General features: G+C 35.1%; 1 long non-coding RNA gene across 1 annotated transcript; it reads right to left on the bottom strand.

Annotated features, from left to right (window-relative positions):
• Positions 1-3689: 3689 nt before the first annotated feature.
• On the bottom strand, positions 3690-16160 carry LOC144340094 (uncharacterized). Its single transcript, XR_013415820.1, has 3 exons — positions 16108-16160; positions 15308-15347; positions 3690-5317 (listed from the first exon to the last, which is right to left on the bottom strand). It is a non-coding gene; the product is annotated as an uncharacterized LOC144340094 (long non-coding RNA).
• Positions 16161-17091: the final 931 nt, after the last annotated feature.

Here is a 17091-nt window from a genome sequence, read left to right as displayed (position 1 = left end):
CAGCTTTGTTTAAATGAAATGAGAAGTTATCCTGCATTATTCAGGTGAAGCAGAGAATCATTCCGGCTGTGAAAAGAATGTGTGACTTTATCATTCTCTTGATGCCCAACATTCAACTGAGAGGGAAGTAGTTATGTTACTTGTCACCATCACAGAACTAGATCTAGGACTAAAATCCCAGGTAGCCAGGTTTCAGCCGAATGTGCTATTATGCAGATTTTAGGAGCTCTGCCTCACTCTAGAAACAGCTGATATAGGGCTTACAGTGCAATTCTTTCTTTTCTTTTCTTTTCTTTTCTTTTTTTCTTTCTCTCTCTCTCTCTCTTTTTCTCTCTTTCTCTCTTTATCTCTTTCTTTCTCTCTTTCTTTCTTGAGACGGAGTCTCGCTCTGTCACCCAGGCTGGAGTGCAGTGGCGCGATCTCGGCTCACTGCAAGCTCCGCCTCTCGGGTTCACGCCATTCTGCTGCCTCAGCCTCCGGAGCAGCTGGGACTACAGGCGCCTGCCACCACGCCTGGCTAATTTTTTTGTATTTTTAGTCGTGACGGGGTTTCACCATGTTAGCTGGAATGGTCTCGATCTCCTGACCTCGTGATCTGTCCGCCTCAGCCTCCCAAAGTGCTGGGATTACAGGCGTGAGCCACCACGCCGGGCCAATTATTTCTTCTATGCAGGTTTACTGGATGAACATGACTTAGAGTTAGCGGGTGGCGGTGCATAGTAAATAATTAGTTCAGGATTTTACAGCCTAAAGATGAGGGAAGTCACAAAGCCTATATAGACTGGGGCTTTAAAACACACAATATAGAGTGATGGGGGTAATATGCCTAGCTTATTTGAGGGTGCAGTGGAATCGTGGTACACTTTGTAGATCACTGAAGAGAACATCAAGGAGATGCTGTTGTGGCTGCTATAACAAAAATACCATGACTGGATCGTTTAACAAACCAGAAATTTTTTTCTCACATTTCTGGAGGCTGAGATATCCAAGACCGAGATTCCAGCAAATTTAGTGTCTGGTGTGGGTCCACTTCCTGGTCCAGAGGCCACCATCTTTTCACTGTCCTCAGTTGGCAGAAAGGGCAAACGAGTTTTTCAGGGCCTCTTTCATAAAAGCACCAATTCCTTTAATAAAAGCACCAATTCCATCAAGGAGGGCTCTGCTCTCTTGCCTTAATCATCTCCCACAGGCACTATCTCCCAATACCATACCCTGGGGTTTAGGGCTTCAACATGCACATTTCGGAGTGACACAAACATTTAGTCTGTAAGAGATGGAGACTGCGCATAGTAGAGTTGGTATTCAAGACCATGGGAATGCGTATGGTCTTGAAAAAGGCAAAAACAGAAAAGGATGGTTAGAGGAGCCAAGAATAGAAGGGAGTTAAGAGGAGGGGAAAGAAGGAAAACAAAAAGGAGGAATAAGAGGAAATAGGGGAGTGGCAGCAGGAGGAACAGGATGAAAAAGTGAAGACAAAGATAGACAAATTCAATGAAAATAACCTATCTAGTTTCTTTAATTACTCAAGTGAAGAAATGAGAAAAGTTGAGGTTTTGAATGACTTTTTGCTTTTCAAATTGTATTACTCCACTCTAGATATTATTGTTTTCAGCAACTTTTCTGAGTAATTTTGCTCACTTTCAATTTTTTTTTTTTTTTTTTTTCAGAGTACATTCATTTAACAAGTAAGAAAACGCAAGGCGTTTCCTCGGATGAATTTCTTGGAGACAGTCAGATGGCATTCTGAGGCAGTATGTAATATTTGAGAGTCCTACAGTCTTTGTTGTAAGACAAACTTAGTTCAAGTCCTTTCTCTACAGTTTAAGGGGCACATGACTGTGAAGATTTACTTCACCTCTGTGCATCAGTCTCCTCATGTGTAAAATGGGAACAAGTTTAATAACCAGCATAGTAAATTTTTGCTGAGGATTAGTAAATGAGAGAAGGCACATAAATAATGTAGCCTAATCTCCTGCATACATTTAGTATCCCATAAATAATAGCTATTACAATTATCATACAAAATGAGGTTCTGAGACAGGTGTGGTAGCTCACACCTATAATCTCAGTGCTTTGGGAGGCCAAGGTGGGAGGATTGCTGGAGTCTAGGAGTTCAAGACCAGCCTTGAAAACATAGTGAGACCTTGTCTCTACAACTATTTAAAAAATTAGCCTCGTGTGGTGGCACATGCCTCTGGTCTCAGCTACTGGGAATGCTGAAGTGGGAGGCTCGCTTGAGCCCAGGAGGTGGAGGCTACTGTGATCCATGAATGTACCACTGCACTCCAGCCTGAGTGACAGAGCAAGAACCCATGTCAAAAAAAGAGAAGAAGAAGGAGGAAGAGGAGGAGGAGGAGGAGGAGGAGATACTTCTTTCTATTGCCGTTTCTTATCACATGTTTATTTATTTTTTAAGTAAGATACTCAGTGGCATGTTGTTTCTGTAGTTTCTAATAATGCATTCCAGCATTCCTTTCTGCCTGCCTATCTATTCATCCATCTATGCATTCACTAAACAACTTCTCTATTACAAAAAAGTTAAAGTGCATAAGATAGATAAGAAGCTGGGCGCAGTGGCTGATGCCTGTAATCCCAGCACTTTGGGAGCCTGAGGTGGGCGGATCATGAGGTCAGGAGACCGAGACCATCCTGGCTAATATGGTGAAACCCCATCTCTACTAAAAATAAAAAAAAATTAGCCGGGTGTGGTGGCGGGCGCCTGTAGTCCCAGCTACTCGGGAGGCTGAGGCAGGAGAATGGTGTGAACCCAGGAGGTTGAGTTTTCAGTGAGCTGAGATCTCACCCCACTGCACTCCAGCCTGGGCAACAAAGCAAGACTCCGTCTCAAAAAAAAAAAAAAAAAGATCGATAAGATTGCACTATATTGCATGACCCAGAACTGCTTCTAGCTCTAAGCTATTTGCACTTTTCACCACAAAAGGTGGTATTTGTATTCAGTGTTAGACATTACTATAGACACAGGGACATAGTAGTTAATGAAACCAAGATCTTGCCTTCAATTAGCTTACATGTAAATAAGGAAGATAGGCAACAAACAAATAAAAAATTAGTAAATGGTAATTATCAGTAATATTTGTACTGAATTATCTTTGCACCTTTGTTGAAAATCAATTGTCTATATATTTGTGAGTATATGTCTGGACCCTCTATTCTAGTCTATTCATCTCTTTAATTTACATCAATACAACTCTGTCTTGATTTCTGTACTTTTATAAACAAGCCTTGAAAGCACATATTATAAGTTCTAAAACTTTTTTCTCTTTTTAAGGTACTTTACATTTACACATCAATATCAATTTTAGAATCAACCCATCAATTTTTGCAAATAGACAACTGGAATTTTAGTTGAAATTGTTTTGAATCCATAAATCAATTTCAGAAGTGGCAACTTAACAATATTGAGCCTGCCAATCCATGAAAGTAGGTCTCTTTCCATTTATTTAGGTTCTCTTCAGTCTCTCTCAGTGCTGTACTTTTTGGTGTATAATTGTTATATCATATTTATGCCTGAATATTTTATATTTTGATGCTAATGTGAATGGTATTTTTATTTCACCTTCCATTTTTTGTTTCCAAAATATAGAAATGTAATAAATTTTTATAAATTTATTTTGAGGCGTGCAACTTTGCTAATCTCACTCACTAGTCCTAATAGTTTATCAGCTTGTTGATGAACAAAGATAGTTTTACTTATTCCCCTCAAATGTGGAAGCCTTTTATTTCTTTTTCTTTTCTGGCTAGCTTGTTGACTAGAACTTACAGTACAAGTTGAACAAAAGTAGTGAGAGCAGACATCCTTTCTATTCTTGATTTTTAGGGAACAAATATTGTCTTTCACCATTAAATATGTTTGCTGTAGGTCTTTCATAGATACCCTCTAATAGATTAAGGAAGTTTCCTTCTGGGTTAAATATTATACTAACATTTATTGATTTAAAATGTCATTTATTATACCACAGTTTCTGTGGGTCAGAAACCCAAACATGACTTAGAGCTATCTTTTGACTGAATCTCTACAAGTTTGCAGTCATCTCAAGGTTCAATTTGGAAAGATCCATTTCCTAGCTCACTTGCATGGATGTTTTGTTCTGGAATGGAGTTAGGTTACTTGGAAACAGTTTGATCCTTTCGGGACTTGCTTTACAATTTTTTTTTGGAATCTGGGGCAGTACTCAACCTAGTCTAATTGTTTTCCACTATTGAGGCAAACCTTTCTAAGTACTCTACACAAAGCCTGTGAAGAATGAAGTTTTGTTTGTTTGTTTTTCAGTTTGGCTAGTGGAATAGGCACTATTCCCAGTCTTGCGTCTGTTCCATGGATTTTTTGTTCTCTAATCCTTTCAGTAGTACTTCCCTCAACTTGGATAGTTGAAGCACATGCATTAATCAATACTCTGCTGAATACTCAAGAGAGGCCCTATGAGATCTCTGAATTTCTCTCTTTGTCCAGTTCTTTCCTCTTTAGTATTCTTTTTATAAAGTTGACCTGCCTTTTTCTCTCCAGATTCTTAGCTCTGTCTCCTTAACTCAGGAAGTCTCTTGAATTCCACTTAGGTTACCCTCCTTGTACTATGGCGCTGAAACTGTCTCAGTGAGCTGGGGCAGTTATGTGGCTCACTTCATTTTTATTCTATCTCGCATGGACCACTTTTACTTCATGATGTCCCGTCTCTTTCCAGTTGTTTCTTTTTCACATGTTCTATCTGTATCTTAAAAAAACGATTAGTACTTCAAGTGGGAGCATAAATCAGTTTCTTGTATTTCAACTACAGAAGCCTGTAATTTGCTTTTTAAAGGCATATACAAGAAAGGACATTAACATACAGCCCTCAAAAAAGAAATACATGTGTTAAAAACAATAAGTCTTACAAATAATTTTTTAAAGTGCGGCATGGTTGAAAAATAATTGGCATTTTCCTATATATGCAGAGAAAACTTTTTTTTTCATTTTTAAAACATGCTTTTTCTGCTGAGTGCAGTGGTTCTCATACCTGTAATTCCAATACTTTGAGGTGCCAAGGAGAGAGGATCATTTGAGCCCAGGAGTTTCAGACCAGACTAGGCAACATACTGCAACCTTGTGCTATTTTAAAAAACAAACAAGCAACAACAAAAACAAAAACCTTTTTTCTTTCTTTTCTTTCCCATGAACCTCCACCTGTTAGAACCATATGCAGTTAGACTTACCAATGATTAATCTACTTTTAAAGTTTAAACATTCTCTCTGTTCAAATTTTATTTCATGATACCTGGTCCCGGACATGATACGGCAGCTGAGATTAGCTTTGGCTTCCCACTGTAAATAATAAAAATAAATAAATTAATTAAATGAAACAATGGTTTGGAGCATTGATAAGCTTCCAAGATAGGGTTACAATTTTTGAGAAGAAAGTCCAAAAGTTGAGTCCCTCATTAAGAAATTAGGGAAATAGAGGCCAAGCAGAAACATTGATTGGGATTTGGAGAGGACCGACAACCAGGATTTGGAGGGCATAGTACCAGAGAAAAGAACACTGCAGATAAAGATACCTACAAAATCTGCATAAAGTCCCTCTTAGGTCCTTAGCTGATGCCTAAACTGTACATGCACAGAGCAAATCTCTGGGAAGCATAATATAACACATTTGCTAGGAGGTCAGAGAATTGAGCATAAATTTCAGAAGCAGAGAGTATTATAAATAAATAAAAGCGCAGGTCCAGATAAAGCAGGGAGTTCTTAGTAAATATCTTAGGATTGTAGTTGAGAAAGTCTAAGCCCTAGGATTAAGAAGTATGCCCTAAGAGTTATATGATGGTTCTGTCGTAGGCGTAATGGTAAAGCTGAATCATATTCACTTTTAGAAATCCTGAAAGCAAGGTTTGACAGCTGCAAGTTCCCCTCCAATAATTTAACATTTTGCAAAAGAAAATTTCATACTCTTTAGAGGAAAATAATATAATCCAGATTTTTTTCTAATATATTTTTCATAAAGTTTGAAATATATTCCCATATCACCAGATATGTAAAGGAGCAAAAAAAAAAGTTACTGCCAATCAAGAAATTCTTTATAAAGTCAATAAGAGCAAATTCAGGGATAACCTAATGTTAATTTAGTGGAAAAAGCCTTCAAAGTAACTGAGAATCCTATTTTAAAGAAAATAGAGAAAAATAAAAACAAAATGAATAAAAAAATCTTCAGTGAAGAAGTTGTAAATAAGTGAAGAGCTTGTAAATAAGAATTAAATGAGTTTTATAGAACTGCAAAACACAACATCTAACTTTAAAAACATGCAGAATGGGTCAAATTGCTTACCCTATATAGCAGAATATAGGAGTAGCAAGCCTAAGAACATGTCAGTAGAACAACATTAAAACTGAAGTCATAGGGAAAAAATAGTTGAAAACACCTAGGAAAAAATGCTTGAGATACATGTGACACTCTAAAAAGGCCTAATATATGTGTAATTGAAATCACAAATGGAGAGGAAAAGATCATGAAACCAAAACAAAATTTGAAAAAAAATGAAGGCCAAGTTTTTTCAAAATCTGATGGAGGATAATATTTGAAGAAATAAAGGCCAAGATTTTTCTAAATTGTATGAAAGATATCAACTCGCAGAACCACGGTGAACCCCATGAATACAAAGAAAAGCTTTCTCTCTGCACTATGGTCTTTGATCTTTAGACTTGACCCTTCATATTTTAAGTGTTTTGAAAAAGATCCTTTCTCTCTCAACAAAGCTTAACTTTCCAAATATTTTTACTTCTGCAAAAAATACTATTTTGGATTTGAAAACTAAATAAAAACTTTTCTTTCTTTCTTTTCTTTCTATTTCTGGGTTAGCAATTCTAACATTCTCATAAGCAAAATGAATGCCCTTCTAAGAGTAGAAAAGAGAACAGCATAAGAAAATACAAAGGAAAAACATCATTATTAAGGTTAAACAATGTATTATCCTTGTTGAAATCTTGAATTTAAAGATACATGAAAGACAAAAATCGGTATTAAGATGGCACTTTTATCACTACTTAGAAAGTGTAAAATGTATATACTCAAGCAACGTGGCATTACATATCAGAAAACTTTGAATACTTAATACATTTGACTGGACTTTCATTTCTCTTAATATTTCTTAAGAAAATAGTTCCAAGTACAAATATTTGAATGTATGTTTATTCTAACCTTTATTCCAATAGTAGCAAAATATGAGAAAAAACAGAAATTCCCTATAGAGTTGATTGATCATTCTTATTTTGAACAAGTATACAGTTTAAAAGACATTTCTCTAATTATTTTAAAACTATGTGTCATTATAAATGTGTATTATAAATACATATATTCACATAGACATATATGTATATAAACATATGTACATATAATCATAAATGCAGAATATTATTATTTTAAAATTGTTACAGAAAGATATAATAATGCTAATATTGATTACTTTGGTTGCAAGACTGTAATACAAAATTATTTTCTTCTCTACATGCTACTTCATTTCCCAACATTTCTGCAGAGATAGACGTCTCATACTCCTCCCTTTTATGTACCCAGAATTTCTCATACTCCTCCCTTTTATGTACAGAATTTACGTACCCACTTTTGTGCTTTTGTGCCTTGACTAAACTCCTCCAGGATGGCCATCCTTTATATCTCTGCATGCTAATTAACCTCATCTTAGAAACTTTCTAGAGAATCTCTAGCTGGAAGTCATCTTTCTCATGTCTAAAGTGTTATAGCCATAATTTTTACCCATTTTAATATTTAAATCAATTCTAGAGTTATTCCCAGAAAAAGGATTTTAAAAATAATCTGTATATTATTTTATACCTATATTTATTATTTATACCACAATACCTGCATGTGGTATGTAATTCTAATGGTATTTCAAATGTAATCACTACCTTTGTAAATAAATGCAAATAGCTATTAGTCAATTATTCTATTTTCTTCTGAAAGTGTGAGATTAGAATGAATTTGTTTCTGTGGAAAGGGAAATATAATAGCAACAAGTCTAAAATGAAAGGACACAACTCAGGTGATAATCCAGATAAATAATTCTGGAATGCCTTACTTTATTCATGGGAAACTAGGGGTAAGCTTGGATGTTTATGGCTATTGCTGGTCATTGCCTGAGACAGAAAGGTAGGAGGTGCTCAAGTCTTAACCTATTTTAGAATTTGATGAGGATTGACCTCATTTAGGGAAATTAATTTGAAGAACCCAAAGACCCACTTAGAATATTCTGAAATTACTTGTGATATCCCACTATATGTTATTTTATTTTAGTTTCTTTGAGAAAAAAATAACATTTAAAATAATAGATGAAAGAACTGTGTTGGCATCAAATCAGGCCATCTGGTTTGGTTACATAGATATATCCACTAAGACAATTTACTCATAATAACAGAAGGATGCAGCTAAAAAAGACAGAAGACTGGAATTCCTCTCCATCATCAAATAAGTGCCCAGAATAGTTAAAGAATTGCCATTATCATTTTATCCTACCAGAAAAGAAATATTTAAGTCCACATTATTTCAGAGCTTCAGAATGGCTATACATCTACAAAAACCAGTCAGTTCAATGGAAAAATAACTTCATTATTATAATATTTTTAGAGAGCATTAACAGGTTGATTGACCTTTCATACTCTTCAATTGATTTTTAGAGCATCATACCACATAGTAGTTGTGGTGTTATTTCTCTTTAATTTTGTTCTAATAAGCATTATTAATAACCCATATGCTAGTAGCCATATGCAGATAGTATTTTGTGGTTCTAACAATTCGGTAATGTATGAACTGCCAGAATATGCTCTAACTATTATGGTTTACTCTCAGAGAACACAAATCCTTTTTCCAGAATGACAGATATTCTACAACCCTGGATTTCTTATTTTATCCCAAAACACATCTTCTTGCATAAGAGTAAAAGAAGCTTGTAAATATCAAGAAAAACGACATTTCCATATATGTGTTTTGTAATACTTTATCTCCAATTACAAATAACAATAAGTGCATGTGGTACCTAATTCTAATGGTATAATCCAGTCTTAGTGTTTTACTGCCATTCATAAACTGCTTCAGCAGAACTACTTGTGATTTATAGCATCAATAGAATCCTTTAAATTACATCCTATATTATGTTGTAGGGCATGTATTGCCCTATAGTCTCGCACGCAATGTCAGAGAGACAGAGGGAATGAGAAATGGAGAATTGTGATTTCACTGTAAATCAAAGGCTAAGTGTTGTTTATGAGCACTGGGGTTTTAGCACATGATATCATTTTACTTTTTTCCCCCTTATAGCAGTTAACCTAATACAGGACAAAAAATACAATCAATAATTATTTATAATTCACTGTATTTGGCATCAATAAATAAAGTCAAGTACTAAACATATACTTTATTTTCTTAAGAATTAGTCTTTAATTTTAAATATTGGTTGGATATTTACTGTATGCATGGAAAGAATATTTATAGATGTTTGTATTGAACTCAATGTCATGTATACATTGTAAGCTCTCCATAAATATTTGTTGACTTTCCATTAGTTTTAAAAATAAAGTTCCCAAACTAAATGAATTTGTCTGTTGGTATTTAACGAAGAATGTAAAGCAATGAAACTTGCATTTGAGAAGCTATCTATAGTCACCAATAAACTTGTTCATATTTAATCTGGATTTTATGTTTTAACAAGAAACAAGTCACAGATATCCAAACACAAACGTTGAATTTAGAGGGAACAGTAAAATCATTTCATGACCAAATATTCAAAGTATTAGTATCATCTTTACTATTATGTTTTAGACTTACAATGACAACCGTGATTTTCTCAAAGCATTTTAGGATCGTTTGACCTTGATTTTTCACTGCATAAAGATGTCTTTTTCCCTCAGATTTTCCCCCCAAAGTCTGAGTGTAAGAATGAACCTAAGTAGTTAGAGATAAGAGCAATCATTTGTGATTCAAATGTGAACATTTCATTTGAGCGTAACCAGATGACTTACCTGGGGTAAAACAGTGTGGGAGGCTGACAAAATCAGGTGGAAGAGACAGAGAAAACCAAAAATTTTTGGTTTTGTAACCATCACTTACTTCAGTATATACATAGAGAGGTGTGCCTGCTTCCTAATGAATATTACCTTGTCTATTCCATTTATGATAATTTATGTGTACTGTTAGGGGATTTGATATCTCTAACTCCTGTTCATAGCACATCACTGCAGCAACCCTGCACAATTTCTATCAACAAAAGATATGTACATAGATTAGAAAAAGTCATGTTAAAAAATAGATTCTCAAGCCCATTTGGATTGAATTAATCCCTAAAAAGGCTGTTAAAAAATCAAAGAAGTAGATAGGGTTATTTCTACATTCTATGTGTCTAATATTTACCTGCAGGCATATAGGAAATAATTCTTAAATAACTATGGCTACTTAAATTTACAGAATTGAACCTGTGCAGAGTAGTTGATCTTAAACTGACACAAACCAGATAGTCTCTAAATGTTACTCTAAGGAGTTTTAAACTGACTCTGTTAAAGCTGAGGTTATTTGCCTTGGGGATGCCTAATGGAAGGGTTATTATAACACTGTCCACAAATAGGAGCCTTGAGAGAGTCAGACCATAGCACTCCATTGACAGCTAATAGATTGAACCATTGCCATGTCACAGTGATCTCCAAGGCCAAAGGTCATCTCTCTCCCTTAATATTTAAATAAAGATACTTGACAAGAGCAGAAAACACCTTATTGCCAGTGATGGCTGCTGCTCAATTTATAAGAACCTTTACAAAGTCATGCTAATTCTTGGCCTTCTTAGAATGCATGGTAACCTTTCATAAATCCATCTTTTCCAGATGTCCTTGGAAATGACAGTTATAAAACTACAAATGATTTGTAATGCAAAATGGGACTGACAGACTTGAAGATTAGGGCTCCATGTACTAAAATGACTAAGATTATAGCTAACCAAAGGCATAAAACGCATTGATAAATAGCTGCCGAAGTAACTCAAGATTATTTTAAACATCCTTACTAAATGATAGAATGAAAAAAGGAAAACTTATGCTTATAATATTACAAGTAGCAATTTACTTTATGCAGATATGGAACATAGTTTCTCTGTTTGGGTCAGGTAGATGAAAGATAGCAAACCAGTTACGCTTTTCTCCCCCCAGGCAATAGGATACTTTTTGCTCTGATGGTATTTTTATCAAACGTAAACATGTGAACCTCATTTTTTGAATCTTAAGGATTACTGGCTAATTGAACTTATACATGTTTTTTTCTTATCTTTTAAAAATGAATCCATCAAATACATTCTTCCGTTAGCATATCTAAGATGAATCACAAATTAAAACCTAATGAAAAACAATTTTCCTACTTAATCTTTATTGCAGAGATGACTTACATTCACAGGATAAGTTGGGGCTATGTGTTTTAAGAAGTACATATATAAAGGATATTTTTAGGAAAAGTAGAAGTCAGGAAATAATTTGAAGCAAAACTAGAATGCTGCAGCTTGAGCTATTGAGTAATACCTAAGAAATTATTAAGTACTACTTTTTAAATATAATTTTGAATAACCTAAATGGTAACCTACCTGCCCTGTGGCACTTCAAGCCTCAGATATCTGGCCTGCCTCTGAAACCAACAGGATCGTACTAAGAGCTTACAGACCCATTATGACTTTCTGCTGAGGAGGAAGCTTAAAACTGATCCAATTTCCATATTTTAGTTCTGTTTACCACCTTTCTCTCTTTTCTTTATGTATCTTCCACTTGAGTTTAATTCCTTTTGTCTTATTTTCATTTCCTCTCTTCCTGATGGTTGGTCAATAAAAATGAGACTGTGCTCATGGCTGTAACTGCTAGATTTGGGTGGAAAGAACCCTTAAAATCAATAGAAGCATTCAGATTGAAGTACTTTATTTGCATTCTGAGAACTTGAAAGTGAGACACAATATTACCAATATTAGTGACCTAGAACTAAAATTATAGTAAAGACTTCTTTGGTAAAGTATATAATACATCTTTGAAACAGGAAACAATACATTTTCAAGGAATGTCAAAGCTTTTCTGTGAATAGTTACATTCATCAGAACAAATTTATTCAAAGTAGAAAGATCCTTTATACACATCTCTGAAAACCGCATGTGTGCTAAGTTTAGGTAACCATAAAATATATTTGACCAAAGCATGGAGGAAAGATATTTCCTATTCTTGCTTATTTTTCCACTGCCATAAAATGCACTATCATGTTTACAGTATGTCAGAATGATGTCACATGCAGAACACTAAAACAGATGATGTTTTCAGTATGTGGGTAAGAAAACCTCGGCACTCACTAGGAGCCCTATAAAACCAAAATATTATATTGAGACTAGGTGGATTGTACTGGGCAGGCTAAGCCCCTGTGAAAGCCAAGGCATACCTTCCCTGTCACATGGTCGACTTATTATTTTCTCTCACTCGGTTCATCTTATGAAATGATTAGTTGGTTTGGTAAGAAAAGCAATGCAGTGTAGGATTGCAATGTGCAAGCTACTGGCCTTTTCTAGACATTTTGAACATCAGGCCTGTAGTGTTTATTTTATTCCTTCATCATTAGCTTAACAATTATTTGTTCATAGGAGCCAGAAAAATTGACCTTTTTTAAATTCTTTGAGAATTTCATCTACAATGTTGATTGATTGATTGATTGATTGATTCATTCATTCATTCACTCAGCATTCATTGTCTTCCATGTACCAGAAACTCTTCTAGGCACTGTACATAATAAAGATGAGCCATGTATTGTTTCTCCCTGTTAGGACATAATAATCATGTCACCATTATACCCTCATCAGATGCTTGACCTCTGTTATCTTCATTTTGACTCTCATCTTTAATATTAGCTGTTACGCTTTTACTAAAAGAGATAATTTCATTTGTCTTTCTTACCTCACTAAGCTGTGGATTTCTACAGAGAAAAAAAACTATGCTTCATCTTTGTTATAACCCCAGGAAAAATGTTGAATAAAAAATTTTAGAATGGATAAATAAATTAATGAATGAGCACACTAATAAACATCATTCATAGCAACAGAATTATGCTTGATCTGTAATCTCTAGCTTGCTGGTCTTCAACTTGGGACACTAAAACATTCCCATGTCACATTATTTTCAATCAACTTAAACATGATTTTATCCTAAACCTTTCTTGGGGAAAATGTAAAAGAAATAGGCAGAAGGGGAAGCTTATGATTCAAATATGGGTCACAGATGCACTTGCTTATAGTATAGCTATGCCTGAGAATAAAATAGACCCAAAGTCAAGATGAGATTCACAGAACTTTCTACGTGGGCTACCAAACAAGACCAGTCAGGTTGACTTTTTAAAATTTAACACTTTCTTTAAATGATTCCTCGATTGATAATTCCTCAGACAATTTTTATCTGGTTCGATCTATTGTTTTCTCTAATTAACATGCATATCAGGTAGTCTGATTGTCTTAAATGATTCTTTATAATATTTCTTCAGTACACACAGGATCCCATCATCACCCTACCCCCAGCACCACGCCACCTCTGATGGCAACACAAAAGCTTTTTGAGTAATATGTTATTCTTTTTTCCTCTTTTTAATACAAACTCAGCCTGGCAGGCACAGTGCGATGTGTAGACTGGATTGAATCAAAGCAGCATTCTCCTACCTTCTCTATGTATAGGAAGTGATACTAACAAGAATCAGATTTTCTTGGACCCTTAACAGAGGAAACAACTTCTGGCACAGTAATTCTTTGAACTGGAACCATGAGGGCAAGTACTAATGTATCCTTCTATTGCATGCAATGCTGTATGCACAAAAGCAGTTTCTCTGGCTGTTGAAATGGACTGAATCAGATTTGTGGTACTAAATTTTTGAGGGTATGTGAATATTTTGATTTATTTTGAAAGACTCTATGTTCACAATTCAGCTGGTTAGATCAGGAGTTTCAGTTTTGATTCCCTGTAATTTACTGATGGAATTGATTTAACACAGATGTTTAGGGAGATGTCTTATAAATATTTTCATTTGATCAGAAGAAAAAGCAGCAAGGCAACTAACAATCCAACAATACAATGTAAGATCTCTTTTACTAAAAGATTACTAAAAGAGATCTTACATCGTATTGTTAGATTCGTAGTAGTGTTGATTATGCACCCACAGAATTTGGAGTGAGAAGGCTGGAGCCCATGGTCTGCCATTGATTAGCTGAGTGACCTGAAGCAACATAATTAACCTCTGTGAAACTCACTTTCCTCATTTGTAAGAATAGGGATAATTATACCAACCTCACACAGTTGTTAAAGTTCAAAGGATATCGTGGAAGTAAATGTGCTTTTCAAACTCTATAGTTGCCAAAATTATAGAATATTATTTTATTTCCATTAGACCATGAGCTCTTTTAAGGTTAGGATCATGTTGTAATCATTTTTGTACAAAAATTTATACACTTAACACTACATCTGGGACAAAGCAAATGTTCAATAAATGCTGAATGAATGCATGAATGAATAAATTCAGGAAACTAGAGCTACAGAGAATATGACCTTTGCTCTTAGAAGACTCATAATCTAGGAGAGGGGATGGACATATGGTAATATGTTATAACACAATTTGAAATTATACCTGCACAACTTCAGCAGTGTTATATTAATCACATATCTGGTAATTTCTCTATTTCTTCTATTCTGTGTGCAAACATATGCATAACTATTCAGACACAAATTCAAGCTCACACTAATATATGTTATTTTTAAATTCCTGTGAATTTTGCCATATGAACAAAAAAGTGAGGGTTTTTAGAGTTAGAAGATGCTTTTTAAATAACATACCTTAGTAAGAAGGGTAAGTCCATATTATATAGGTAGGATAGGTGAACAACCTCAGTTTCCTATTTCCATACATTTGATCTCAAAACAATGACCTTCCATAAACCCCTTATCGACTGATCTTTGTGATTTCTCAGGAGAAAGGAAAGGTGAGTCTAATGTTTAACTATTGCGAAAAATCTTAAATTGATTAAGATATGGTTATAAAAACTTACATCTCAGGAAGTGTTCTCCTCCCAAAAATGTTCTTGATGAAAACCAGAGAAAACTATGCTTACTTAGTAGGTGCTTAAATAATTACTGTTGTATGAATGGACCAGATGACCTCACAGGACCTTCTTCATTCTGAAATTCTTTGAGGATAAAAAGCCTAGAACAGTCGGGAGTTGGAAATCTGAGCCCCTCTTGGTGTAATTGCATCTGGAACACAAAATCACTTACCTGCTGGAAGTTATGTTGAGCGTTGGCCACAGATACATTACTGTTGAAGGGAAAAAAGCACAAATAGGTCAGTTGAAAGTTCTGCTTAGTCTTAACTCACAATTCAGCGTTAGTCATTTGTGTGACAACAGTAAGATCCCAAAGCAACAGATACAGAATCTAAGCTAGAGGAATTTCAGGTATAACTATCAAATCTATTAGCCAGAGGAATTTTTAAAACAGTATCCCACAGCTGCTGTCTTCATTTTCAGATGCATGATGTTACTTTGTATTTGTATTTCTTCAAAGTATTTTATCTTGACATCAAAATTTGGATAGGGGAAATACTGGTATCTTCATGTTACAGACAGAGAAACTAAAGCAGAGAAAAGCTGGGGACCTACTAAGATGACCTATTTACTGGCAGATCAGAGCCAACTATCCAGCATTGCAGAGATGAGAACTCAGATCATTTGAGTGCCACTTCAATGGTTTTTGTTTGTTTTTCATTGGAATGCTTCTTTGTGCTAGCACTTGGTGGTTCATCGCTGTCGGAATGGGAATAAGGGTGAGGATGCATTGAAGGATAGGGGAATTATAAATTTTGAACGAATGTGTTGCAAACCATAAGAGGATGTACAAAAACGGTAGCTCCAATGTGGAAAGCAAAAGTAAAAAGAATTCACATATTTGGTGCAGAATTCTGATTCTCTTTCTCCTAAGTTTCTTTTTTCCCCAGTCATTTGCTCTCAAAAGAGAAACATGAAAGTCAACAGTAAGCATATAAATATTAATAATTAAGACAGATGTCTGCAACTTACCTAAAATAAGAATGAAATTCTACTTGCAGAGTTCTTTTCTTTCATGTGTGTGTGTGTGTGTGTGTGTGTGTGTGTGTGTGTGTGTGTGTATGAGGCCCTCAAATATGGCACAATGTGGAGAGCGGGGAGCCATTTGCATTTCAGTCCCTTGGCCAAACCAAACTGACTTTTCTTCCCCCACTGAGAATTCTGGAAAACTCTGAAGAGTTTACCTTCACTCTCACATCCCTAGGTGCTTATGAAAATTAACTTTTTGAGGGGCAAGAAGGGTGAGGATGGGAAAGAGTGCAAGGAAACCATTCAGGCAGGGCATATGCTGATAGAGTCAGTGTTCTACATGGTTGGGGGAGATAGTTATAAACGGAAACGTGCAGTTTCACTTAAAGAACACATGGCGACCTAGGAATGTGATTCAATCTCTTTTAAAGAAGAAATAATCAGAAAGGAGGGTGGATAAATATGTTTCCTTATGCTTTGCTTTCATGGGAAGCATTCTTTTAGCCATTATATTTATTTTTAAATGTAAACAAAAAAAGTATTTTCCAAAGCCTCCAAAATTTAAAGCTGGTTTACTTTTTCTGAATAAAGCTCCATTCTAAATGGGAAACAAAGTCAGGGAAATAAAGTTTGTGTGACATCCTCTAACTCCTTTGTGCACCTTCCCACCACCCTATTACCAATTCTCATTTAAGTGGCTGCCAGCCACCGGCCCAAACTTGAAGAGATTCATGTTCTACACTTTTTCAGAATAATGATGTCCTATTTTATAGGATGCTCAGATTTTGGTAAGAGTGAAAAGATAGAACCTCTTCAGCATTAACTGAGATATATTAGTATTAGGAATATAAGGGCTGTGAATAACTTGCCCTGCAAATAGGCTCTAAAATTTCATAATCCTGAGGAGAAATTGAAGAAAGTGTTATCAAATACAATAGGCAGAATTAGAAATGAATAAGAAAACTAGGGACTGACACTGAAAATAAA

This window comes from Macaca mulatta, chromosome 3, assembly GCF_049350105.2.
Source record: "Macaca mulatta isolate MMU2019108-1 chromosome 3, T2T-MMU8v2.0, whole genome shotgun sequence".
NCBI classification, from domain to species: domain Eukaryota; kingdom Metazoa; phylum Chordata; class Mammalia; order Primates; family Cercopithecidae; genus Macaca; species Macaca mulatta.
The sequence above is the reverse complement of the archived record's forward strand: the minus strand, read 5'-3'. Positions and strand labels throughout refer to the sequence as shown.